Genomic DNA, 26,684 nt, shown 5'->3' with positions numbered 1-26,684 from the left:
TAGATTCTTTAAAGTTTGGAGACCCTTCCTGTCATATTTTGAGAACAGATTTATCCCAAATACTTGAAATGTGCTCTCCCCCCCCCCCCAAAAACCCATTTTTATTTATTTATTTATTTGATTTTATTTATTTATTTAATTAATTTATTATTATTTTTTGTACCTTTTACCTTTTTTCTTTTTAATTCATATTATTACACCTTGTATTTGTTTCCTTTTTTATGTACCTTGTTCTTGTATATGTTTAAGTTGCTCTGTTAAAAGTTCAATAAAAAGATTTGTCTACTACAAAGCGATTTAATGCTTTCGAAAATCACGATCGCAGTATATATGTCCATGCCTAATATCCAATGGCCAGAAAGTGATTAATTTATTTAGAAATTGTTACATTTTTAGTATTTGTTATGCAGCAAGCCCAGAGATTGTTGTGTACACTATGACTTTATGTAAAATTAGCTTTAATGTGTGATAGGAATAAAACGTGATCATAAACGAATGATTTCTCCACTTAAATGAATGGCGGCTTGGACCCGGAAACAGTATTACATACGTCACAAACACGTCACCACTTAACAAGAGGATAGGGGAATTGGGCAAGCTAAATTGTCCATAGTGTAAAGGTGTTTCCTAGTGATGAATTGCAGCTGGGAGAGTATCTGCTGTGCGAAACTTATGCTGGATAAATTGGTGGTTCATTTCGCTGTGGTCAACGCAGATTAATAAAGGGACTAAGCTGAAAAGAAAATGAATGAATGAAAATGTACACTGTTAGACCTTACCAGGCTTTTTTACAGTAGAACACTGGCAACACTGTTGGCAGCTACTCACTGTAAAAGTTTGGTTGTAGTAAGTAACTGGCAACAGTGTTGCCAGTTATTTATTGTAACTGAACCGATACAGTGAGTAGCTGGCAACATTGTTGCCAATTATTTACTGTAACCGAACTATTACAATAAGTAGCTGGCAACAGTGTTGCCAGTTAATTACTGTAATAGAGCAGTAGTGGTAACTAACTGGAAACTGTGTACAGTTAATTACTGTACTGTAGTGTTACAACTCACAGCATTATACTGCATACACATTAATAGTATGTCAAGGTGTTACTAAAATTAATTAGTATTCTTACCTGTCATTAAAAATAGAAGGCATAAAAATTGACAAATTTATTTTATTGTTTTGGCAGCAAACAAATATACAACAGATAATTTATAACAAAATTAAGAAATCAGCAGGTATACATATCATCTTACATATTACTGAGAGCCACAGGTCTGCACAGTAAGGCTGTGGTCACACTAATGTTTGAACATGCAAAATTCTGTCATATGGCTCTGTGAAAAGGAGTGGAATTAAACAAAATAATTAGAAATTGAAAAAGCAAGCGACTGGTCCATAATTTGTTCAGAGAGATCATGGTTTGATCTTTGATTAGTCTCAAGCAATTACATGATGTGATTTCACAGGTCAGAGTTCTCAAAGCTTGAACTTTCCAATGCTGCAAACTGTAAAATTTGTCGCATGAGCTATCATTCAAGGTCTGCAGAATTCACATTCGTATGAATGGAAGTCTATAGGGAGAAAAGTGCAGTGTGACCGGGACTTTAAGCTGTAACTAATTAAACACACCTGATAAAACTAATTAAGGCTTGTTAGAAATCTACAGGTAATGTTGAAGCAGGGTGGGGACTAAACTCTGCTGCCCTGCAGTTCTCCAGGAACTTGGAGTTTGACCCCCATGGTATATAGCAGGGGTGCTCAATCCTGTTCCTGGAGATCTACCTTCCTGCAGATTTTAGTTGCTAGCCATATCAAACACACCTGCCTGTAATTATCATGTGATGTTCAGGTCCTAATTAATTGGTTCAGGTGTGTTTAATATGGGTAGCAACTGAAATCTGCAGCAAGGTAGATCTCCAGAAACAATTGAGCACCCCTGGTATATAGCATACTTTTAAAGCAACTTCTAACGTTTATTACAATCACATATGCAATAAAAAAATAAATAAATCACACACACAAACACACACACACAGCTGCAGTGAAATATGTTACTCTCTCCTCAATGTAAACCATGCATTTAAAAAAAAAAAAAAAAAAAAAAAAAAAAAAAAAAAAAAAAAAAAAAGCAAAAACCACAAAATAATTATTTTATTTTAAATAATTAAAAAATAAGCATACGTTACGAATTAAATTAAAAATCCTTAATCAAAAAGAGATGCAACCAAAAACGTAACAAAATAACAGGGATTAAAAATATAATCCCTGGTGCCCCCCGCGCTCTCTCTCCCCAAAATATATACCAAAAACACATCCACTAAGAATTAACAAGAAAATATGATTTACAGAAATAAGGAGCAAAAATAACACCAGGAGGGGTTCAGCCAAAATAAATGACAATAAACCAAGCTAACTAAATTAGATTAAACTTCCCTAGAAAACAAATAAAATAAAATACAGAAAACTTACCTCCCTACTAACAAACACAGGAGAAAACGAAAATAACAAATAAGGCACCAAACCTACATGCTCCAAGCCCGACAGGGAGACAGTAAACCGGGTTTCAATCGCCGGTTAAAAATTAACACAACGGCATCTCAATATACAAGCAACCACTCATGGGATCACGTTCTCCACTGAGTACAAGCCGGTAAAATCGAGAGAGAGCGGGGAGCCATCGAACCCTTGTTCTCTGCAGGTTTTTATAGCCGCCGCCATGGTCCGTCCCAACGTAATCCGCTGCACCTGCGAATACTTAAAGTGAGAAAGAGAGAGAGAGCGCGAGAGCGCGAGAGAGAAACCACACACAAGCCTACACACTACTCGTAACACATATGAAAAGAACACATAGATAGAGATATAGATAAAAACATGTTTGTCAAACACAGGCACATACTGACAATTTTCAATAAAAAGTTTTAAATATTTATAAAAAAACAAAAATATAGTCGGCAACCCCGAAAAACCAAAGAATCCAATCTTTTATTGTTATAATTATTATTTATTTACTTTAAAAATCTCATGACAACGAACTTTTCTATTGTTTCTAATATAAATTCATAGGTGGAAACACAGCTCTGAAAAATACTTAGCAACAAACTCACAACCTGGGACCTGACAGTGGAGCTTTTGTGTGTGGATGGTTATGTGTATCATGTTTTTGTGATTCCCTGTGATGAGTTCTGTGCACATGTTACCTTACTAAGGTGATGGAATTTAATGTTTTTTATGTGCATAAAATCTGCTTATTTGCCAGAAAGATACATGAAACTGTTAGCATCTGTACATTATGACAATATGCAATATCCAATTAATAAATATACTTAAACAAAACTAATGTAAGAAGTTATATGAGAAGAGGCTAACTAGCTAACAATGTTGCTTTCAAGTACACAGTTCAATATAACAACAATATAACTTAAAACACAGCCTTATTTTAGAAACCCTCAAAATTCATTTGAACACATTTACTTACTCATTGTAGATTCTTATTTAAAGCCTAAAACATATCAGACTACATCTGGATTGATATACAGAGAATGGAGCGCACTCAGCAGTAAACAACTCAAACACATGGCTCCCTTAAAGGGCCAGCATTTTCTGAAAACTAAAACTTCTAAAACTTTTTTGTTAAGAATAAGACAGCCTGTGGGAGTGTCTGGTGATGCCTAAATCATTGTTTTCTGCCTTTAAAATGCACGTCTCTATAATTAGCAACATAAAGCATCAGAGTAGATGGGACAGTACTGGTTGAACAGTAATTTGCCATTTATTGTCACAGTTACTACCTGTAATGTGTACGTAAAGTAAATTACTGTAATTTATCATGTGCACTACACTCTAAAAAAAAATTCCGTAAAAAAACGGTAAAATGTACTGGCAGCTCATTACACAAATATTTTACCGTAAATTAAAAACGGAAAACTTCTGTTAATTGACAGTGTGTCCACATTAAAAAAACTAAAAAATATCCGTTTTTTGACGGTTAAACTACTGTAAAATAACGAACCATTTTATAGTAATTTAAGTGTTTTCTATATAAAAAAACGGTTATTTTCTGTGTTTTTAAGGGTATACCAACAGTAAAAAAGCGGAACTATTTTGTGTTTTAATAGTATACCTACTGTAAAAAAACAGACAGATTCTGTGTTTTAATAGTATACCTACTGTAAAAAAACAGACAGATTCTGTGTTTTAATTGTATACCTACTGTAAAAAAACAGACAGATTCTGTGTTTTAATAGTATACCTACTGTAAAAAAACAGACAGATTCTGTGTTTTAATAGTATACCTACTGTAAAAAAACAGACAGATTCTGTGTTTTAATTGTATACCTACTGTAAAAAAACAGACAGATTCTGTGTTTTAATTGTATACCTACTGTAAAAAGAGGACTTTTTTGTTTTTTAATAGTATATATACAGTGAAAAAATGAACAGATTCTTTGTTTTAATGTGATACCTACTGTAAAAAAAATATTATTTTACTAATTTAATGCTCTTCAAGCAGCATAGAAATAGCAGTTGGTAAGGATAAACCTATACATATGGGAAATACACTACTAATGGTTTACCATAGTAAAACAAAACATGTATTCCATACTGTATGTGTAGAGAAGCAGTAAATAGTTTGTTAACTGTGAACTTACAATGATTAGTACAAAAACAACTTTGCAATTAAAACAGATTCTTTAATGAATACAAATCATTTGAATTCCAAATAGCTAGTTATACACACAATAATACATATTGACATGTGAATCACACAGTGAGAAGTCTTGGCAAATAATCTCAAAGCAAATTAGTTTTAAATGTTAGCTTTAAGATAATTGAGGACAAGTGGGCAAATTACAAGTACTTTACATTAAGAAACCAGGTTAACTGCAAGATGGCAGGAAACAGACGATACAACTGGGTCTTCTTCCGCTCCAATACTGATACTTCAATGGCTGTAAAAAAAAAAAAAAAAAAAAAAAACATTACTAATGACATTTCACTTACAACTGGGGTAATTCCTTGCATGTCAATAGTTTACACAAATGAAAGTTTTATCATCATCTTCATGTCTCACTCTTGTCATTTCAAGCCTGTCTGACTGACATACTTCAACAGAACAAAATAGGAGAAATAGGAGCAACATTCTTTAAAATATGATATTTTGTGTTTTGCAGAGGAAACAAAGTCATACAGGTTTAAAATGTCAAGAGAGTAGGTAAATTATGAATGATCAATTATTCAGTTTTGGGTGAGAAATCACTTTAAGATTTTTCAAAATAAAGTGTAGGTACTTTTGACAATATTCGGAACAATAATGCAAGAAAGAAACAGTAATATAAACAAACTATGCTGGTAACACTATAATAACTACGGGCTATGATTCATTTATGAAGCATTAGCAAATAGTGAATTCATTATCTGTTAAGCATTAACTTTACATTAATAGATGTTAGCAGTTGGTTATAAATACAGCTGCAAAATTTGCTACAGCTACAGTTTAATAATTGTGTTATCAAACTTAAATGATTGATTTTACATTACTATTTATAGATTTTAAAAAAAAAAAAAAAAAAAAAAAATTATATATATATATATATATATATATATATATATATATATATATATATATATATATATATATATATATATATATATATATAATATTATATTTAATATTGCATTATTTACAAAATTTCTTCCAGTTGTGGCCTAATCTAAAGTGAGGATTATTTATGATTTATAAATCCTTATAAACGACAGTTAAACCTTGCTGAATAGCAGGAGTGCCAAAATATAACATAAAACTGGATAAAACAACAATAAAATAATTTAATGATATATTACGATGCAACATTTCAGTGTTATTTAGCTATGTTTAAACTGTACAGTAATTTTATTTTAGATAAGATTTATTTTCATTTAATACAATAAAATGAATTTCATTTTTAGAATATAACTGAATCTTTAATTGTGATTTATAAGGCGATTTACAAAGCATAAACAATCCTCACTTTAGGCTACAAAACTGGATGAAGTTAACAAAAGCACTTATTAAAATAAGTATTGTATATACTTTATATACTTATTTTTTATACTTTATATACAAGTATAACAATTACTATTTATTCATGTATTTTCCTTCAGCTTAGTGTGTGCTCACACTATGTATAGTTGCCTTGAACCAGGCCGAAGCACTCTTGTCCTCCCTCCCGTCTCCCCTGACGTCCCGCACTCACATTGCATTCGAGCCTGAGCACTCTTACATCATCGATGATGCGCTGTTTAGTTTAGGAAGTGCTCTCAGCACGGAGGAGAATTCTTTAGTTATATTGTTTTAGTCGTTTGGGATGCAGTAACACGCTGTCAAGAATTTCGCCGAACAGATCAGCCACTTTTGATGTTAATAAACAATCATAAACTCCTTGTGCTGCAGGAATAGGAGGTTTGCTAAAGGCGCAGCTGTGGTGCAGTAAGGGGTTTGCGTTCATTGAACAGTAATAGTGGTTAATTTATCCAAATCAAAGTCCCTTGCAAACTGTCATAGATCAAAGACACAAACCCCTCACTGCACAACAGCTGCACCTTTAGCAAACCTCCTAGTACCTGCAGCACGTTGACTTTGATTGTTTATGAGCGTCAAAAGTGGCTGATCTGTTCGGTGAAATATTTGACTGCGTGTCACTGCATATTGAACAACTAAAACGATATAACAATATAAAGAAATCTCCACTGTGCTGAGTGAGAGCACTTGTTAAACTGAACAGTGCGTTATTGATGATGTAAGCATGCTCAGGCTCGAATGCAATGTGAGTGCGGGTCGTCGGGGGAGACAAGCACGCTTCCAGTTTCAAGGCAACTGTGCATAGCATGAGTACGCCCTTGGAAACACCCATACACACATTTACAAACACACTCATACATAACAGCCAATTAAGTTAATCAATTTCCCTATAGCTTATGTCTTTGGACTGTGGGGGAAACCGGAGCACCCGGAGGTCTTCTTGCTGTGAGGCAACAGTGCTAGCCACTGAGCCACTGTGCTGCCCAACTATTACTATATGCCTGAATAATAAGATATATAAATGTTATTTTAAATAGTTTATTAACCATTTACTTACACATTCTGAATGATTAGAAAAAAAATACACCAACTATTCTTAAATTACTGGTTTGTAAATAATGCTATACTAAATATAGTAATGAAAAATTAATCATTAACAAAATATAAAAACAAAATCATTAAGCACATTATAGATGTGCTTATAAGTCAAGATTACAGCATTTGCAGCTGTAGTTATAAACTGTATACTAAGGTCTGTTAATGTAGAGTTAAAGCTTAACAGAACTTTTTGCTAATGCTTAATAAATTAATCAATAGTGTTTAGTTATTATAAAGTATTACCGGTTTGCTTAATTACCTTTAAATCTTCCAAGGATTCTGAAAGTCTTTCTGGTCTGACAGGAATCGAAGGAGTTTAGATGGTATGTTTCTGCTTGGTGCACTTTTTTCTGCTATGGACCTACATTCTGGATAGTTACTCAGCATGCTCCTGTTGTAAATACAACAAACATGTATCAACTTACTTGTCTTATAAAAATGAAATAAACTTAAAAATGTAAAAACATACCTTCATATAAACTCCAGAGTCAGGGCTGCTTCCTTAGGCTACATAATGTTTAGCACATAAGAGACTAAACATGTAGCTCACCACAATTAGGGGACAGCTCAATGATCTTGTTATTGTGACTGTGGACTCTTCTTCTGAAAAAAGAAAAGAAAAGTGAGTTGTGTGTTGGGTCTGGTACACGTCCACATGGAAAGAACCTATATAAACATATGGTTTAATATAGGTTTTGATTTAGGTTTTTGAAATATGTGACAAATATAAAATTGGCTGTTTTCCTATATTACATGTACATATATGGGTACATATATGCACACCTATATGTTAAATTATTAATATTATTAATAATATTATAAATATTATAATTATTATGTAAAATTATTCAAATACATGTCTGCTACATAATTTAAAAGAAATTAAAAAATATATATTTACTTAATCAAATATTACAAGAAATAATTATAGTGCAAGAACAAAAATAAGGCAAAAAAAAAAACAATAAAGGAAAGAAAAAAAATGTAAAAAAATTATAAACCATTTTGTTTTACATTTCTTTCTTTTCCACTATCTTTATACAAGAAAGAATTGACCTTGAAAATGTTTCAGGAAAACGTGTAGACATCATAGCTTTCCATCTCCTCTCACTTATTTGCCATAGTTAAATTCCATAACATGCCAATAACATGTGATACAAAATTCAAGTGGCACATACATAAGTTTTTCGCATTTTTTAAGTTAGTTCTTACCCAGAGAGCAAACCTACGTTAAATTAACATTGAATAAATGTTAAAACATCAATCAAACTATCATTGAAACAACGTTAAAAAGTCACCACTGATTTTTAGGCAGTTTTCCACCCTGAAATAATGGTAATTCTATGATAATAAATAGACAAAACTGTCCCAAAATCAGCATTTATTCAACCAAAATTAAATCTTATTTTTTTACAATGAACCCAACATTAAATAAAATGTTAAATCAACCACACTATCATACAATTAATGTTGAAATTTAAAGTAGATTTTTAGCCAGTTTTGCATCCTGAAATAAAGTTATTACAATGACGCTAAATAGATTAAACGGTCACAAAATCAGCATGAAGGCCTGGCTCACCATCAAGATGCCCACATTGAAATTGTCTCTCTCATCATCAGGTGGCTAAGAGAGAAAAGAAAAGAGATTCAGCAGTGGACCAGTTATTTCCTTATCACTTTAAACAGACATTACCAAAATAAAGAACTTGTAACATTTCAAATGATGCAAAAATAAATAATAATAATAAATAACTGCTTGGTTTATTTAACAGATTACAGTAGCAGCTTAAAAAACCCAGATAAAACACCCACATCAACCCAGTACTTTTTAGTTTGAATACATGTTAACAAAATTCAAAACTTACTGAAGCAAAATGTGTTCATGTAAACACTTAGTAAAAATATAGGTACAAGTAATTGGTTTGCCAAATAATAAAAATAAAAGCATCAATATCAAACAAAAACCCTGACCATTTTACCTCTTAAACTTGGAAGTTTACTGTCATCCCCTGTATTAGGTACAGATGGTCCAGCACAACTGCCTGAGTTCTGAAAGAGCAAAGACATTCTTGGTAAAATGACAATAGATGCAATGCTAAATATAAATCATTTTTTATTTTAATTTTTTGTATTATTTATAAAAATGCAGTACTGACCAGTCAGCATCAATTTTTACACCAACACACCTACAACAAAAATAACACTCATTCAGTTTGAAACATGCTGCACATAGTCTACTTTTATACTTTACAAACTTTGTAAATAACAAAAAAATTAAAACATTTAAAATCCCAGGTGTATTTTATTTAATTTGTCCATATTAATTCAAATTCAGTTTGGATTGAATGTAAGATTTAAGATTTTAATTTAGATTGCTGTGAAAATGTACCTGTACCTTGTACTTATAACTAAAATGACAACATAAACATAAAGCAAATCTTATATCATATATCAGTGAACCTTATATCTACAAAACACTCAAAATCAAACTGAAAAACCCTGAACATTTTACCTCTTAAACTTGAAAGTTTACAGTCATCTCCTGTATAAGGTACAGAGGGTCCAGCACAACTGCCTGAGTTCTGAAAGAGCAAACACATTCTTGGTAAAATGACAATAGATGCAATGCTATATATAAATCATTATTGTTATGGTTAAAAATGCAGTACTAACCAGTCAGCATCAATTTTTACACCAACACACCTACAACAAAAATAACACTCATTCAGTTTGAGACCGTCTACATTTAGACTTCACAAACGTTGTGAATAATAAAAAAATGAAAACATTTAAAATCCCAGGTGTATTTTATTTCATTTGTCCGCATTAATTCAAATTCAGTTTGGATTGAATCTAAGAATTTACCTGTAACATGTACTTATAACCAAAATGAAAGAACCTGAAAGTCAACAAAGCAAAATATCAGTGAACCTTATTTGTGCAAATAAAACTCACTTAAAATCTACATAAAAAGATTTCATTTGCGATAACACCATGTGTAGTTCACTCTATTATCAAGGTTTCATTAAAATAAAACTCCTGATCTCCTAATAGTAAAGAAAGTATTGTTTGCTATAATGAATCGAACTGACAATTAGTTTGAAGAATTTTAAGACTGTGGAAGAACAACTCATCTTTATATCTTCATATTAGCTGCCCTTGAGGTTCTTAAAAGTGAACAAATAAATATCAATGACAGTTCAACTCGACTACAACAAACATTTAATTGTGTGCTTTAAGGTACACGTTGTATTTGAGGCCGAAAACGCATGACAGTGTAAACACTATAAATACTTTTAAATGTCACACACGTACTGTATCACTCTGTTATCTCTGTACACACAAACACGCGTCGCGAAATGCGGAAGTTTTTTTTTCCGTTCCATTTGGCGAGCGTTATTAAATTCCATAACACTCTCATCAGTTATTGCTTCTTATTTGCGTCTATTACCCCAGTTTGTCACGCGGGATGAATGAAATGTTCATGAGTTAAAGTGAAACTGCCGAACTGCAGTTAAAGTCAGGCATCCTGCTGATTTGATTCATAAGGGCACTTGTTTGTCAGACGGCTCACCGGTCAGGTATACATCCGCGCTAAAATATCAAAGTATGAAAGTCACCCAGCTCCCAACCCAACGTTGAGAATAGATTAACGGCGATATATATATTTTTTTTATCGCGCGATAAGTCTCGCGTTAACGCAGCACGTTAATGCTGATAACGGCCCACCACTAATAAAAACTTTACGAGTGTGTATTTCCCCTCATACCGAGTTACAAATGCCTCCAATTCACGCGAGTCTAACTTATAACTTACTTAAAAACCAGTAAAGCTGTTCCACTGAAACTCGGTCACACAGCCTTAATACGTCGGTCAAACTAAAGCTAACATTTGATAACGTCAGTAAAAAAATGAAATTAGTCATTAATATGCAAACAAACACAGACGGTCAGGTGTTACGAGCGTTTGAAACACGTTAACGTTAGTGTTCATTAAAGGTAACGTATATCAACCAAACTACACAGTGACACAAACTTTGAATGCTATCCCTTGTTCAATGCACTGTACAAAGAAAACATTTATATTTCTATAAAATAATTAACATACCTTTTACACTCTTACAGACAAACTGACGTTTACCGTTAATCCAGTCAGGTGCAGAGGGAGTGAGTGGGTGATTGGACGTCACGCCACTTCCCGCGCACGGCAGTTTAGAAAAATACGGACAAACAACTGTAAATGAACAGATATCATATTTACTGATGAGAAAAACGCATAAAAAGGTAAAAAATCATTAGGTAAATGCTTGTTTAAATTACATTTAACCACTCATAGCTCAGTTTGATCTTAATGAAATAAAGTCTGATCTTATTAACAATATTAAACGTAAGTTAATTCACTGCTGTACTTTCCATGGGCGCTTCATAAAAGACAAAAATCATTTTAAATAACGATAAAAGGTAATAAAGCAGTCTTTTAACTAAAATATTGTTATATGTTTTATTAATCGTACTTACCAGGGAAAAAACTGAGGAAGAAATATGTCCCGGTGTCCATCAAACGCTGTCTGAGCTGCGATCCCCTTCCCACAATGCAATTCGAAAATGTATATAAACGGAAAAACACCCGTAATACGTGTATACGGAAAAAATCTGTTAAAATATACAGTCATTTAACTGTTATTTTACAGATTTTTTTTACAGTGTACACAATTTCATACAAACTCTACTCCTTTTACAGTAAAATACTGTTTCTTTCATTACAGCAAAACACTGGCTATTTTACAGTTATTTACTGCATAATCTACAGAGTAACTGCAGTTAAGCTTTAACCTTAATTAAACACACCTGATCAAACTAAATCTAAAGGTAGTGTGTTGAAGCAGGGCTGGAACTAAATTCTACTAGGCTGCGGCCTTAAAGGAGTTTGACACCCCTGGTACATAGCATATTTCAAAGCAACTGCCTAAATTTATCACAATTATGCACATATCGTTTAATAAAAACAATAAAAATATACAAACCTTATCCAAAGCAAAAAAAATATCTGATTCTCATGTCGTTCTAAATCTGTAGTAATAATAAAAAACACAACAAATAACATGATTTATACATTTATTTAGGAAAGCCTTTATACTGTTAATGCCACTTTTACTTGCCAGTTTTCCAGACAAATTCATTGAGTGTCTGCAAAAATGTATGTGCGTGTTGTTTAAGATATATATTTTTTTAAATAACACATTTTTACTAGTTATTTAGCAAAATACTAATATTCAGTTGAAAGTGCAATTTGAAATCTTAACTATAGGTCAAACTAGGCAATTAGATTAAATTAGATTAAGTATAGGAAAAGTAAACAAAGTTATAAGAATTATTGTGAAAATTTCTTTGCTCTGTGTGAATATTTTTGCCTTTAAATGCATCTCGTCCATATCTTTTCATACCTTTTAATAAGCTCTGTGGCATTGGTTGACTCCTGATACTCAATGTTAAAAACATAAAAGGAACCAAAGAAAACACAGAGATGGCTGTAGTGAAATCCAGCTTATCATCAATGCAATGTTCCACTCTCCCCTCAATACTGACCATTCACATACCAAAACTGAACAGTATATATATATATATATATATATATATATATATATATATATATATATATATATATATATATATATATATATATATATATCAGAGGTGGGACCAAGTCATTGTTTGGCAAGTCACAAGTAAGTCTCAATTCATTGCCCTCAAGTCCCGAGTCAAGACAGGCAAGTCCCGAGTCAAGTCCCTAGTCAAAGGCAACAAGTCTCAAGTCAAGTCCAAAGTCCTATAGTTTGATTTTCGAGTCTTTTTAACCGAAAAATAAAATTTAAACAGATTATGTATGGCTGTAAGATCTGTATTTAATAAACAAACCTTTTTTTAATGAAAGAACATTGCTTAGATATATAAAGATACAAATGTAATTTTCTGAAAAAGTGCTAAACAGTGCTGCGTCTCGTCTACACAGCCTATTGCACAAGAATGAGTTCCACCAAAAAAAGACTCCATTTTGCCTCACATCACACAGAAATTGCAGGTCTACTGCTGTCTAGTTTAGTTTAGTTTAGCTGTTTAGTTTAGTTGTGCTATGTTATGTCTTCAGTGATCAACTTGTGATTAACTAAAACTACATAAACAACCTCAATGAGGCAGCAGTAGACCAACAACTCCTGTATGCTGCAAAGTAAAATTGAGTGAAATTGGTATTTTGTCAATTGAATCTCGTGTGTGCTAAAGAGATGGAGGTGCAAATCTGTCTAGCAGCAATGTAAAATGGTAGCACATATTCTAAATGAAGTAGGCTACTTCATACAAACAATAACGTTGTTTTCTTCACATAACAATGAAGAACTTTGCTCTCTACCTTGTGTGATGCTCGTGTACCGATTTCCTCTGTGGACAAAACTGCTTGCGAGCTCTCAAATATACGCTGCTCACGCGCAAATTTTCTCCCTCTCAAATATGCACTGCTCACGCACACATTTTCCTGCGCGCTCTCAAAGATTATAGAATTTGTGTCTTGTGTTTCCTCTTCCTTTTGTGCTTTTTGATATGATTTATATTGAGGCACTATTTATTAACAAAAACCAAAATACTAAAATAGACTTACATATTAAATTTTTTATCTAATAAACCATAACATTTTGGCTGTATGTTTTATGATGAGATATTTCCAGTTTCAAACACTTAAAGACACAGATAATGGAGGTTGGATGTAAAGAATGCATTTTGTTTTACAAACATTTACTAAACATCCAAAAGGTTCACCATACTAATCAAATAAAAAACATTTAAACAAAAAATATAACTAACGCAAGCAGAAATGTAACTGTGATAAAAATAAGGAAAAACTTGATTTGGCATTATAGCCTACTGTACTATTCACTCTTTAAATAAATCTCACTATCAATCCCATTTTATCATGGCAACTAAAATAAAGTGAACTAGTCTCTGCTGTCTTCCACATTATTGATGGGATTGTGGAGGACATTTTCCATGTCATCCTCTTCATTTTGAGGAAAAGCTGTTCCACAGGGCCCCTGAACACATCTATTGGCATGGACAGGGTTTTGAACAGTACTATAGTAAAGTACTTTAATTAATCTGTTGGGGTAATATTATAGTTGCTATGGTAACACAAGTGTAGTATAAACAAATGACCCAGTGCTGTAGTTTTTTTTACAGTATTGGGTATATTATACTACAATTCACCACACTTTACTGTAGTAAAACTACACTCTGTATTTCATTTTATTAGCTCACTATTCTTAATACTACAGTATGCTGAAGCATTCATTAACAACTTGTAAATAATACTAGGCTTAAACATAGGCAGTATACCTAACTCTCAAAAACACTAGTATTTATTATAGAATTTACCTTAACCTCATAGTTTTTCGTGTATTGTTACTAAATAGTTTAGCAATATATAAACCATATCAACATTCTGGAATAATCAATTTATCAGGAGGATCTCTTGAGAGCAAAAGCAGGAAAATTATGAAGCGCCAGTGTGGACAAAACTCAAGCAAACGCAGAGAGACTGAATACACGCGTGAGAGACCAGCAAATCAGATTGAAGTACCTGCCCACTGGTGAAAGTAATGTCAGAGCCAATCAGATTTTTCTTTCTTTTCATAAAGAACGGGGTTCGAATCCCACTTAGGCACTTGTACACAATCATTTTAGAACATTTTGTCAAAAATCCCTACTGAAAAAACAGCTTAAACCAGCCTAGGCTGGTTGGCTGGTTTTAGAGGGGTTTTGGCCATTTCCAGGCTGGTTTCCAGCCATTTCCAGCCTGGTCTTAGCTGGTCAGGCTGGGAGATGACCAGCTAAAACCAGCTTAAACCAGGCTGGTCAAGCTGGTTTTAGCTGGATTTTGCTGGTCAGTTTCCAGCCTGACCAGCTAAGACCAGGCTGGATAGGCTGGAAACCAGCCTGGAAATGACCAAAACCCCTCTAAAACCAGCCTGGTCGACCAGCTAAAACCAGCTTACCAGCCTAGGCAGGTTTAAGCTGGATATTTCTGCAGGGATATTGTTATGTTTAACCATTTATTAGAGCCACAAAGTATCTAAAACTTGTTTTCATGTTTGAATAGCCAATAAATGTGCTAAATAAATTAAAATAGAAATACCCACAGTGAAACAGTTATATAAATTTAAATATTAGTTTAAATACATTCATAGTGGTTTTAAATATCTTTTAATATGTAAAGTAGAGAAGTTCACATTCAACAAACTGAATAAAACAAGTCTTCGTTTTTAGTTTATTTAAAAACAATTACAAATGGAGTAATTCAACTCACAATTAAATGATCTCATTGAGTGATGGAATAATAAAGGTAAAACTTTAATTGAATGATCAGTCAAGTGTTTCCAAATGAAATCTGTTAAAATAAGAGTCCTACAAAACAGGAACAAAGACACTCATGAAACAAAATGTGATTGTTAATTGTATTTTTTATTAGAGGTTGGTTTTAAGTACTTTAAAAATAGTAGATAATCCTTAAATATAGAGGGGGAAATACAGAAAAACAAACAAACAGAAATTCAACAATATATATGCATTACATTACAATCTCGCAATAAAAAATTTAATTAAAAACCATATAGAGGACTAAAATATTGCTAAGAGGCATAACATCAACAATAATAAAAATACCTTTAAGGTTTTAAATACTAAATAAAATTAATAGTATTAATCCAAAATATGAAAAATGTAACACTTTACAATAAGGTTGTATTAATTAATTAAGTTTATGCACGTACTAATGTGAACAAACAATGCAGTGCAGTTCATTACAGTATTCATTATTTTATGCTTTAATTAATGGAAATAAAATTATTGGTTAATTCTTGTTAACTCACAGTGCATTAACATTAATGTTAACAAGCATAACTTTAAATTGTAATAATGCAATAGTAAATGTTAAACTATAATTAATAAAGGTTTAGAAGTATAGTTCATTATTAGTTCATGTTAGTACATAGATTAACTAAAGAAACCTTATTGCAAAATGTCACCAGAAAATAACAAAAAACTTTTTTTTTTTGTAGTTTTAATAGCTTTAAAAATAAATTATATCTAGTTATTATGGCATGTAATTAATGTTACTACTAATTAAATAGTTAGAAAATACTGTCAGAGGATGGGCAAAACACAAAGATAAAACATAATATGCGCATTGACACAAACGACCAAATGCAAAAACATAAATTACAGCCATGTTCATTCATAATTATATGATATAAATCACGAGAGGGTAAATTTGGTTTTAAAAAAAACTGAAGTTCATTGACTTATACACAACAGTAAAACAATGCTTTTGCACAACAGTAACACATTGCGAGTAGTAAAGTCTCTTACCTTTGACAGATGTTGTAAATCCGCTGAATAAAACAAAAGGAGCATATCGCGGATGTGTTTATTTCACTCTCCGAGTCAGAAGGAAAATGGCATCTTCAAATTTCCCGCTGGTGCAAAAACACGGAAGTGCGCCACAAAGCGCTAGTGGTCGAAAGTATGCGTGCATGCTCTCGGTCACACACGCACACACACCAGAGCGTTCTGTGTCAACATCCTTTTTATCTTTGGGCTTTTTATAGAAATTAGCAAGTCTTTACAAGTCAATAGGCGCAAGTCCAAGTGAAAGTCCGAGTCATTTATGTTCAAGTCCAAGTCAAGTTGCAAGTCTTTTTATATTTTGTCAAGTCGAGTCTGAAGTCATCAAATTCATGACTCCAGTCTGACTCGAGTCCAAGTCACATGACTCGAGTCCACACCTCTGATATATATATATATATATATATATATATATATATATATATATATATATATATATATATATATATATATATAAATATAAAATAAATATAAATAGCAACATAAAGCATCAGAGTAGATGGGGCAGTAATGGTTGAACAGTAGTTTACCATTTATTATTACAGTAAATATCTGTAATGGCACATAGAGTAAATTGCTGAAATTTATTCTTTGCACTACAGAATTTCATACAAATCCTGCTCCTTTTACAGTAAAATACTGTTTCTTTTCATTACAGCTAAACACTGGCTATTTTACAATTATTTACTGCATAATCTACAGTAAGGGTTAACAGTGTATGTATAAATTTGTTATAAATTAGTTGTTTTTGTTCCGGTCACATACATTAAATGTTTACAGAAAGGTACTGCTTATAGTATTTGACCATCTGTACACCAAATATAAGTAACGAATATGCGTGTCCGAGGGTGGGGCTGTGTTGGTGTGGTAATGTGGGCTGGTGTGGCTACAGTGCCAGGGCTGTTTTTTGTCCCAGTCCGCCCCTGTTCCTGTCTTCTTGAGGTGCTGAACTCTATCAGTGAACTAGAGACGGAGAGGTGCCGTGTTTACTCTGCTCTGCGCTGAGCTAAAGTATTTTTTTTTAAATCAAACGTCTCCGTGTCGCGCGACACAACGAATCGATAATGAAATTCGTTGTCAATGCTTTTAGTAATCGATTTTTATCGATTCGTTGTTGCAGCACTGTTCGTCAAGGCAGTGAATGCAGCCCTAATGCTTTCAACAATATGATAAATAATGTTTTAATAATGTTTTATAAGCGATTAGAAAACAAGTAGAAATTTGTTGTCTTTATAAAAAAGTGTGCAGAACGCTGTAGTTGTAATGCAATCGTGGATTAAGAGTTTTAGTTATTTATTTTATTTTATTTTTTTTTAAGGAGAAAGCTAAGACTGTTAAGTTACAAATATATGAAGAAAATCTGGTACAAATATGTGAATTTAGATTTTTTGTTATTTTAATAGACTGGAAGATATCAATTGCATGATCAACAGATTGTAGATAAATGTAAATGAAGAATTAATGTAATGAGGTGCAGCCGGTGCAATGATACTATTTACGCAGTACCTCAAAATAGTCCCTATAGCTGACAAAGTGATTGGGATGGTGAGAATAAAGAACATTTTCAATATACTCCAATAATTGTTGGAAGAAAAATAGTTGGGAATAAAAAAAGAAGACAACATTATGTGATGTTAGAATTGGACAAACCTAATTGCATACAATAGAGCAACAGGAGACTGTATTTGATTTTAAATGTAATATTTCTGAAACAGTTGATAAAGTGAGAAGGATATAATAATGAAAGATTACACCTTGCAAAAGCACTTCATATATTAGCAATTAGTCAGATCTTACGTCAGATATTGTTAATAATGATGCTAATATGCTTAATATCCTGTTTAAGTATCTCACAGAAAAAATTATTTAATCAGATTGTGTTAATACAATGATGCTGATCATCAGCTCAGTCTTTGATTTTTTATGTCAGTTTTTACTTGTATCAAGGGTATGTGATAGGTCTAGCTTTGCACATTCGCTTACCCCTTGACCTTCATCCTGACATGGGCCTTCAAAAAAAGGTAACCACAGAAGTATGGCTGGACTGCAGACAAAGTCAGAGGTCAGAATTTTAGCAGTGAAATGTCCCACTTAGAACTTAATGCCTTCCAGTATATTGCACACCACAGTTTTTTCCACTAAGTGAGATTTAAATATTTCATGATTCAAGTGCCAATTATGCTAGTCTCACTTATGAAGAACTTTTCACCATTTACGTCAAATGACAAATCGCCGCCTTGGAATTATATGGTTCTGTCTGTGTTCTGAATTATTTTGAGATATTGATCTTCAAAGATTTTGCATTCCATATATCAAACAGTATGTGTGTAACATTTGTCTTTTTTTTTAAATAAAAATTCTAAAATCGAAACAACTTATAATTAGCATCCCATAATGGAAACAAGTTGTCATTTCAAAAGAATATGTGTTTAACTCAAGTTTGACAAAAATGTCATGATAGAAACGTATAATTCTATGGTGACGACATTTAACTAAAGTCAAGGTTCTTCACTCTTCACTGGTCAGATATCTTACTTCTAGCGCCAATCTAGATGTCATATCCAAGTAGTTGGTAAAAAGAAATCCGACATTGAGTTGTCTGGTACACAACATGGGGGTAATATCACATGCTTTGGAGACATTGTGATTAATTTTAAAACAGCACTCACAGTAAAACGAAGTTCTTTTCATGAAAGATGGCAGGGTGATTTTAATATTTAATAGGCCTACAAGTAGACACTGTACAGTCAAGTGTACAATAAAAGTAAAGCTAATTATTCCTAAAGGAAGTTGAATGGTATAAATTGCAATTATTTAATTTACACAAAAAAATTAATTGACCAAAATAGTCTCCAAAACTACTTAATTGTGCTTAAAATAATAATAATAATATTTAATAATAATAATATTAATAAACACACCTCATGTGGTATTGCTTCACTAAAGCATAACCACCACCATAAGCAGCCTGAAAAACGGTTCACATTTTATTAGGCTTAAAGTGAAACTGAAGACAAGGTACCAGACATGTAGAAAGAATCCTTCCAAGCAGAATTAAGACTATTGGGATTGGAGATGAACTTGTGAGGGAACTATGGCCAGTAGGGGTTTTTAAACCAGTATACAACTGACTGAAAGGACATTAAATGAACTGGATATGGTTGAAGGTGCAGTGGATTGATATTGTGGAAATTCATAACTAGAAGGAATTCTTGAGTACCAAGACTGTTGATAATGTGGTGGTGTTGGAGGGTCCCAGGACTGAGGCTTTACTAGTGCTGTAGGGTACCAGGACTGGGTCTTTGGTGGTGCTGCAGGGTACCAAAACTGAGGCTTTGGTGGTACAGCAGGGTTCCCTGAATGACAATTCGGTGGTGCTACGGGTATTGTGCCACGGGTTACCAAGACTGAGGCTTTATTGGTGCTGCAGGGTACCAAAATGGTTGAGGTGCTTGTAGCAGCAATTGTAGTGGGTGGCACAGTGGGAGTAGCCTGGTTCAAATAAGAATTCCACCAGATCACTTCATAGGGGAAAACTGGATACCCTTGTGGAATGGGTGCGGTAGGGGGAGCTGGAGGAATGGTTGGTGCTGGTACTATTGGGCAGGAAAGAATCACTTCTCGGTCCCCAAACATCAACCTTAAGTTACACTCAGTATCCCGGAGGAAGAGGTCAACAGTCAACTGCACGACCATTTCTTTTAATACACTAGAAATTCACTGCCAATGCTTACCTGATTCTCCTAGCAGCTTCCTGTAAATCAGGGGTCTCAAACTCGCGGCCCGCGGGCCATTTGCGGCCCTCAGTGCAATATTTTGTGGCCCGCGCCGACCGCTGTACACTGACAGAATCAGCGGAGCGGGGAGAGAGAGCGCTCTCCGCTCTGCTGATTCTATCCGTACACAGCGGTCACTGGCATTCCTCGCCCGCCGTGTAAACAAAGGGGCGAGGATGCCGGTGACGTCACCACGCACCCCGCCCCTTTGTTAGACGCTGTGACGGGCGGGAAGTGTGGAGGGGCGTTGTCGCGCGCGTTCTGATCAGCTGTGTTGTCGCGCGCATACTCAAGAGCGATGTTATCGCGCGCCTACTGAAGGGCGGGACCGAGGGTGTGTCGCGTCACGGGGGCACTTTTGATCATTTTGGAAGGGCACTTTCTATGCAAAACTAAAAAGGGCATGTGCTCTGCACAGGTTGAGCCCTATGTGTGCACGTGCCTGCCATGCATCTTATATATATTATAGGTAGATACAGACTGGTACAGACTGGAGTGTGGTGGGGGTGTTTTATTTATACATATATACGCCTTTTTTTTTAGGTGAGGGAATGGAAGTTTTGAGTGAGTTCCCCCACTTTTTTCCCTAGGACTTCAATAAGTCAAACTACAGGTCTAGACTTAATGATGATCATCTTCAAGCCATACTCCCAACTGCTTCCGCTTTAAAACCAAATGTGGTTCAGATTTGTGAGAAGAAGCGCTGTCAAGTCTCTGGCAGCAAGAAGTAGGCAAAAGATGCCATGTTCAGAAGAACTGTTCATAATCTTCACTCAATGTTCTATTAATGTTCAGGACACTTCATGTTCAGAAGAAATAATTAAAACTGTTAATAATGACATTTGAGGACTTGTTTTTGTGAAATCCCTTATGCGGCCCAGCCTCACCCAGACTTTGCCTCCTGCGGCCCCCAGGTAAATTGAGTTTGAGACCTCTGCTGTAAATGGTGCAGTCAACACCACTGAGCCACCAACATTATCCAGGGTAAATGAGCACATGGAGGATGTCAAAGGCAGAGGCATCCATTATCCAGAGACAACAAGAAAACCACAAGTCAAAAGAAAGAAAAAAAATTCTCAACTTGGTTAATACAAAGATTTCAAGCAACATAATAATAACGGGGATAAAAAATATAACATTTCTTATGAGCAATTTTTTAAAGATTTTTTGAAGGGGACACAAATAATACAGCCGAATTGTACTTATATGTCTCCGCAGTTAAAAATGGTTTTATTGTTCATATTACAGCATGGAGACTACATTATGGTTATTTTCAAAGTTTTTCTCAGGTTCAATGACAGCAAATTTTTCTTGAAAACTATTTATTGCATTGTTTGTTGTGTTGTTTACAGTCAACAGACTGACTCCTGAAGCCGAATAAATGCAGGAAAAGACATTTTCCATATTCATAATAACTAACTGGTTTACATTACACTTGTTAAATTGAGAGATCATATTGTAAATTGGCGAGCCTGTGAGGTTCATCTGCTAAACAGCCACAACTCAGAAAACATTTTTAAAAATTGTTCACCCCTAAAAGAATTGTCATTATCCCTTCAATAAAGCACAACACCCTTACCTGACACTGTACATCTGACTGACCCTGCTCTGCCTGTTCCTCAATCATTTCTTTCTCCGCTGCCTGTGATTGATAATGTGACATTAGTATTTTCATAAGCACTCATTCTGAAAGCCAAATTGCTTAATATGTGAACTTTTTGTACTTGGAGTTTTGCTGCACTGAAAAATGATCTTATGTCCATTTTTCTTTTCTCTGTCATTTTATCATTGAGGTAAAGTTGGTTTTATATTTGCACATTCAGTCTCTCATAATATAACCTCAGAAGAGTATTCATTGGAAATTCTAAGTAGTAAAATTATATTAGCATCCAACAACTATCAAAGTACAGCATTGTATACAGTTAGTGTTAATATTATATTGGTTTACCTAAAGGTTCTATAAAGACGTTGCAACTGATATAAAATACAGCAGCCAGAGTTTTATTGAAATTGAAGACACAAGAACATATCACAGCAGCATTAATAGAATAAATTTTAGGATTCTTTTATTAGTTTATAAGGCACTACACAACATGACACCGTCTTACTTTTCTGACTGCTTATCAAAATATAATCCAAACCGTTTGTTACGCTCTTCTAGCACTCGACTTTTAGAATTTCACTTTGTAAATGTGATGCGATCTGGCGGCACTTCTTTTAGTCACTATGCTGCAAAATCTTGGAATTGTCTCCCAAATTAAGTAAAAGAATCCACCAGAATTTATTTTTAAAAAGTTTAAGAAACACCTTTTTAAAATTGCGTATGAATATAAGTTTGTGAAGTTTATGCAATTTATCTATATCGTGTAGGTTTATGTACATATGCATGTACGGTGTGTGTGCATGTATGTAAAGAATATTGTGTGTGATTGTGTAGATGTATGCATATATGCGTGTACATGTATGCTTTTATCTGAGTATATATTTTGCTTTAATTGTCTAATATACATTATTTAGTTTTTGGTTTATTTTACAATGCCTGTTTGTTGTTTGTGAAGTGCCTTGAGTTCCATGTATGTAGGAAAAGTGCTATACAAATAAAATGTATTATTATTATTATTATTAATGTTGTTTTGAAGTCAAACTTGCATGAGATTTCAGTTCAAATATTCAAAGTACCATGATAAACAATGTATGGAGCTGTCACTGAATGAATGTGCGAATATAAAACCAACTTTACCTCAATCATTTTATCTAGTCCATGACACTGCAATGCAAGTTTATTCTGTAGCACATTTTATATACAATGCTAATTCAAAGTGCTTTCCATAAAGAATGAAAAACTATCATAAAAATCATCACAACAATAAAAACAAGGACATTTTATATTTTAAATTAATTTAGTCACCTAAGAACAGAACTGAAATTGATTATACAAAAAATAAAGTGGGGCTAGTTTGGACGTAGCACAGTGCTCATTTAGCAAATCCACAGATAAACAATATGCTAATTGTGGCCGTTAATGTAAAGTTAACATTATGCCAAGTCGTCTCTAATGAAACAATGCACTTTGGCGTATTATTTTGCAGTGCGCCACTAACGTATGCAACGAGCTAAACAAGCATACGTTAACTACATGAGTAATTTTAACCGCTAATGCAGCAGATTCATGGACATGGGTAATCTGCATTTTTGCCGCAACTAATTTATAAATTATTCTGCATTAACTTTGAAGAGAATCGATTTATTTAATGTGATTAATACACCATACTTACTCAAATTCAACATTGACCTGTAGCCACACACCTAACTTCTGCGTCTGTCTGTCTGTCTGTGACTGTGTGACAGGCTGCGTGTACTTGAGGAGTAGGTGGATCAAACCACTATGAGGAAGCGGGGGTGAACGCTTTCTAAATGCATTTTAAATAATAAATGCAGGTTTTTTTTACTTAGACAATTATTTTAGGCATACACACATATATTTTTCAAAATAGAGAGTGCGTTTATATATATTTATATATATATATTTATATATTTTATTTGGTGAGGAGGACAATGAACATGTTCCCCCCGGGATTTACGCCCGTGGTTGCGCCGCAAATTAAAAGCATCAGCGGTTGAATAAATGGCCTTAGCAGAAACCATCGTGCATATCAAAAACAGGCAAAGCAATAGATTAATATTATTCAACATATCACAGAGATTTAAAGAAAAATATTAGATGTAACCCCATTTGTAATTTTTAACATTTTCAAAAGTAACTGTAATTTAATTACATATTTTTCTTAGTAACTGTAACTAATTACTGTTACTTTTATTTTGTAATTAAATTACGTAACGTCGTTACATGTAACTAGTTACTCCCCAACACTGACCAGTAGTTCACCAAAACACACACATAATACACCCAAATAGACACTCCCACACCATGCCTCTTTTCTTCCTCCGACACTCCCCCCTAAACAAAGCTGGACACGCCCACTTTTCTGACTTTTTCCAAAGTAGAGGTGTGAAAACACACTGCTGAAACGAGGGGGTTTCATGGCCCTTTATGAATAGTACCAGACTAAAATGTAAATGTGAGATGTTTTAAATGAGAGAAACTTGCACCGGTCGATCTTAAAATATATAATTATTTTTGTTTTGTCTCAATGTGGACATCAATAATGTTTTAGGCACATTTATAAAGTTTACTTACAGTATATGTCACATTGAAACTAACTGCCTTAACACTGTCTTATTCTAAGCAGTGACAGTGACACAGGCATCAGTTCCTTCAATAAAAGGACTCCGTAAGTTATAATAAATTGTAATATTTACCATACAAACAGAGAGAGAGAGAGAGAGAGAGAGAGAGAGAGAGAGAGAGAGAGAGAGAGAGAGATTAAAATTGCTTATTACTAGGTTTTTAAAAATATAATGTATATTTCATCATTGAGAACTGTTTTTGACTATTAAAAATGAATTATGGTGAGTTTAATAGTTGTTGTTTTATTATTCAATCTCTCAGTTGGTGCAGGAGCACATATTGCTAATTTCAAGAGTAAATAAACATTGTTCAAGTCTTTAAAATATCTGCTGAAGAGCGAAAGTTTTTGGCTAAGAGTTTTTTCTGTTCACAAAGCTGCTGAAACAAACTTTTACTAAGTATTTTAGAAAGGTTTTAAATTACTCATTACATTTTATTAACATCTAACACAATGCTAAACTTAGCCCTCACAGTAACATAAGAATAGTTATTGTTGTACAGTGTCACAAAAATGATGCTATGTTGATGTGTGCATACCCAAATATATCTGTTAAGTAGGTACCTGTTGAAATTGAGTACCTACTTATTGAGAAGACGGTTTCGCATGCAGCCAAAATGTGTGAAGCTGCGGTCATGCTAGAGTTTGAGTTTGTAAAATTCTGTCGTTCAGCGCTGTGAAAAGGGGCGGAATTTTAAAAAGCAAGCAAGTGCTTCATATTTTAAATTCATGTCATGTTTTGATCTCCGATTGGTCTCACGCAGTCAAGTGATGTGATTTTGCTGCTCACTAAGTGACCAAGTTCACCAAGCTTGAACATTCCAATGCAGAGATCTGTGAAACTTGACGCACAACCTTGCAACCTTCAGTTTAATACCGTTGGACCAGTGATTGTAAAGTCTTCATATGCAGATAGAGCATTTTATAAAAAATTTAAAAATTTTCTGTATATAAAAGAATTTAAGTCTTTTGAATTCTGACTTGATTTGAACCAATCAGCACACTCTATTGTGAATGAGATGCAACTTCAACAATATGTTCAGATGAAAGAGAGACGCCACATTGTGTTGCCAACCGTAATTAAAGCAAGTGGAAGAAGAATTGTTTGGATACACGGGTCGTCAGTGTAGCATTTATAAATGTGCTGCAAAGAAGGATTCGTCTTTTTTAAATTCCCCGTTATGAAAGCGCAGCTGGACTCATGTGTGAATTACAGTGGTCTGCTAACATGCGAAAAACTACATTTGTAAGAAACATTTTTTACCCAAGAGCTTTTCGCATCTAGAAATGGGGAAACCCGAATTTGCCACTTGTCTGCTTTTAAAAAATGATGCGGTTCCAGTTGGTGATGATTGTGCTGTCTCTACAAATGTGGTAAGTGTGTGATTAGTATTCATTGATTATGTTTATTCAGAGGTCGTCAGCAGTACTCTCACTTTTTAAAGACAGACCTAAGTCAAAATGATTTAGTTACTAAGTTTGCAGGACGTTAATATCCCTAAAATATTATGAAAGATTCGCTGTAAATGCTCCTCTCCGAGTGTAAACATGTAAACACCTTAATCAAACTATTCCTCACGTGTAGGATTTTTGCCTCATTTTGTGACAGGATAGTCTATACACAAACGGCTTATTGATAATATTCTCTGCACCTACAGAGTGATCTGAGGTACCAAGAAATGCAGAGTTTTTTTCCCTCCCATACTGCTAGCGATATCAGAAATTCCATTAAAACTACACTGTTCCAGCTGTTCCCCGCTTTCAATATGTCACGGAGGGCATGCTTAAAATGTTCCTGAATAGAAGTGTCAAACTGCAGTTAAAGTCAACAAATTAATAATTTGGCAAATAATTTGATTACTGATGTACATGTAAACATAGTCTGTCCATCTCCCGTATGTCTTTGTGTTGTTTTGGCTCTGTAAAAATCAACGCGTGCTCAAACTGAAACTCCCCTTTTCATGTAAACCCTTCACTATTTCTCCACTCAACACTACCTAAACAGCTGGACCCACTTTTCTGACTTTTTTCAAACTGTGTGAAAACACCCTGCTGAGAT

General features: G+C 33.8%; 1 protein-coding gene across 8 annotated transcripts in view; it reads right to left on the bottom strand.

Moving 5' to 3' along the window:
• LOC110440097 (uncharacterized) overlaps positions 1-23,703 on the bottom strand; it is a 35,753-nt gene extending 12,050 nt beyond the window's left edge. For 2 of the 8 annotated variants that reach the window (XM_073916617.1, XM_073916615.1), the window contains exons 1-4: positions 23,654-23,703; positions 21,958-22,020; positions 18,586-18,646; positions 12,177-12,222 (exon numbers count right to left, since the gene is read on the bottom strand). The gene's annotated coding sequence lies outside the window, so the exon portion shown is untranslated. Of the gene's footprint in view, positions 1-3,472; positions 3,571-12,176; positions 12,223-13,558; positions 13,653-18,585; positions 18,647-21,957; positions 22,021-23,653 lie in introns of those variants that run through there. The other 6 variants (XM_073916616.1, XM_073916618.1, XM_073916614.1 and 3 more) reach the window with 4 other exon arrangements.
• Positions 23,704-26,684: the final 2,981 nt, after the last annotated feature.

This window comes from Danio rerio, chromosome 11, assembly GCF_049306965.1.
Source record: "Danio rerio strain Tuebingen ecotype United States chromosome 11, GRCz12tu, whole genome shotgun sequence".
In the NCBI taxonomy this organism is placed as follows: Eukaryota; Metazoa; Chordata; class Actinopteri; order Cypriniformes; family Danionidae; genus Danio; species Danio rerio.
Note: the sequence above shows the minus strand (reverse complement) of the source record. Positions and strands in the feature narration are given on the sequence as shown.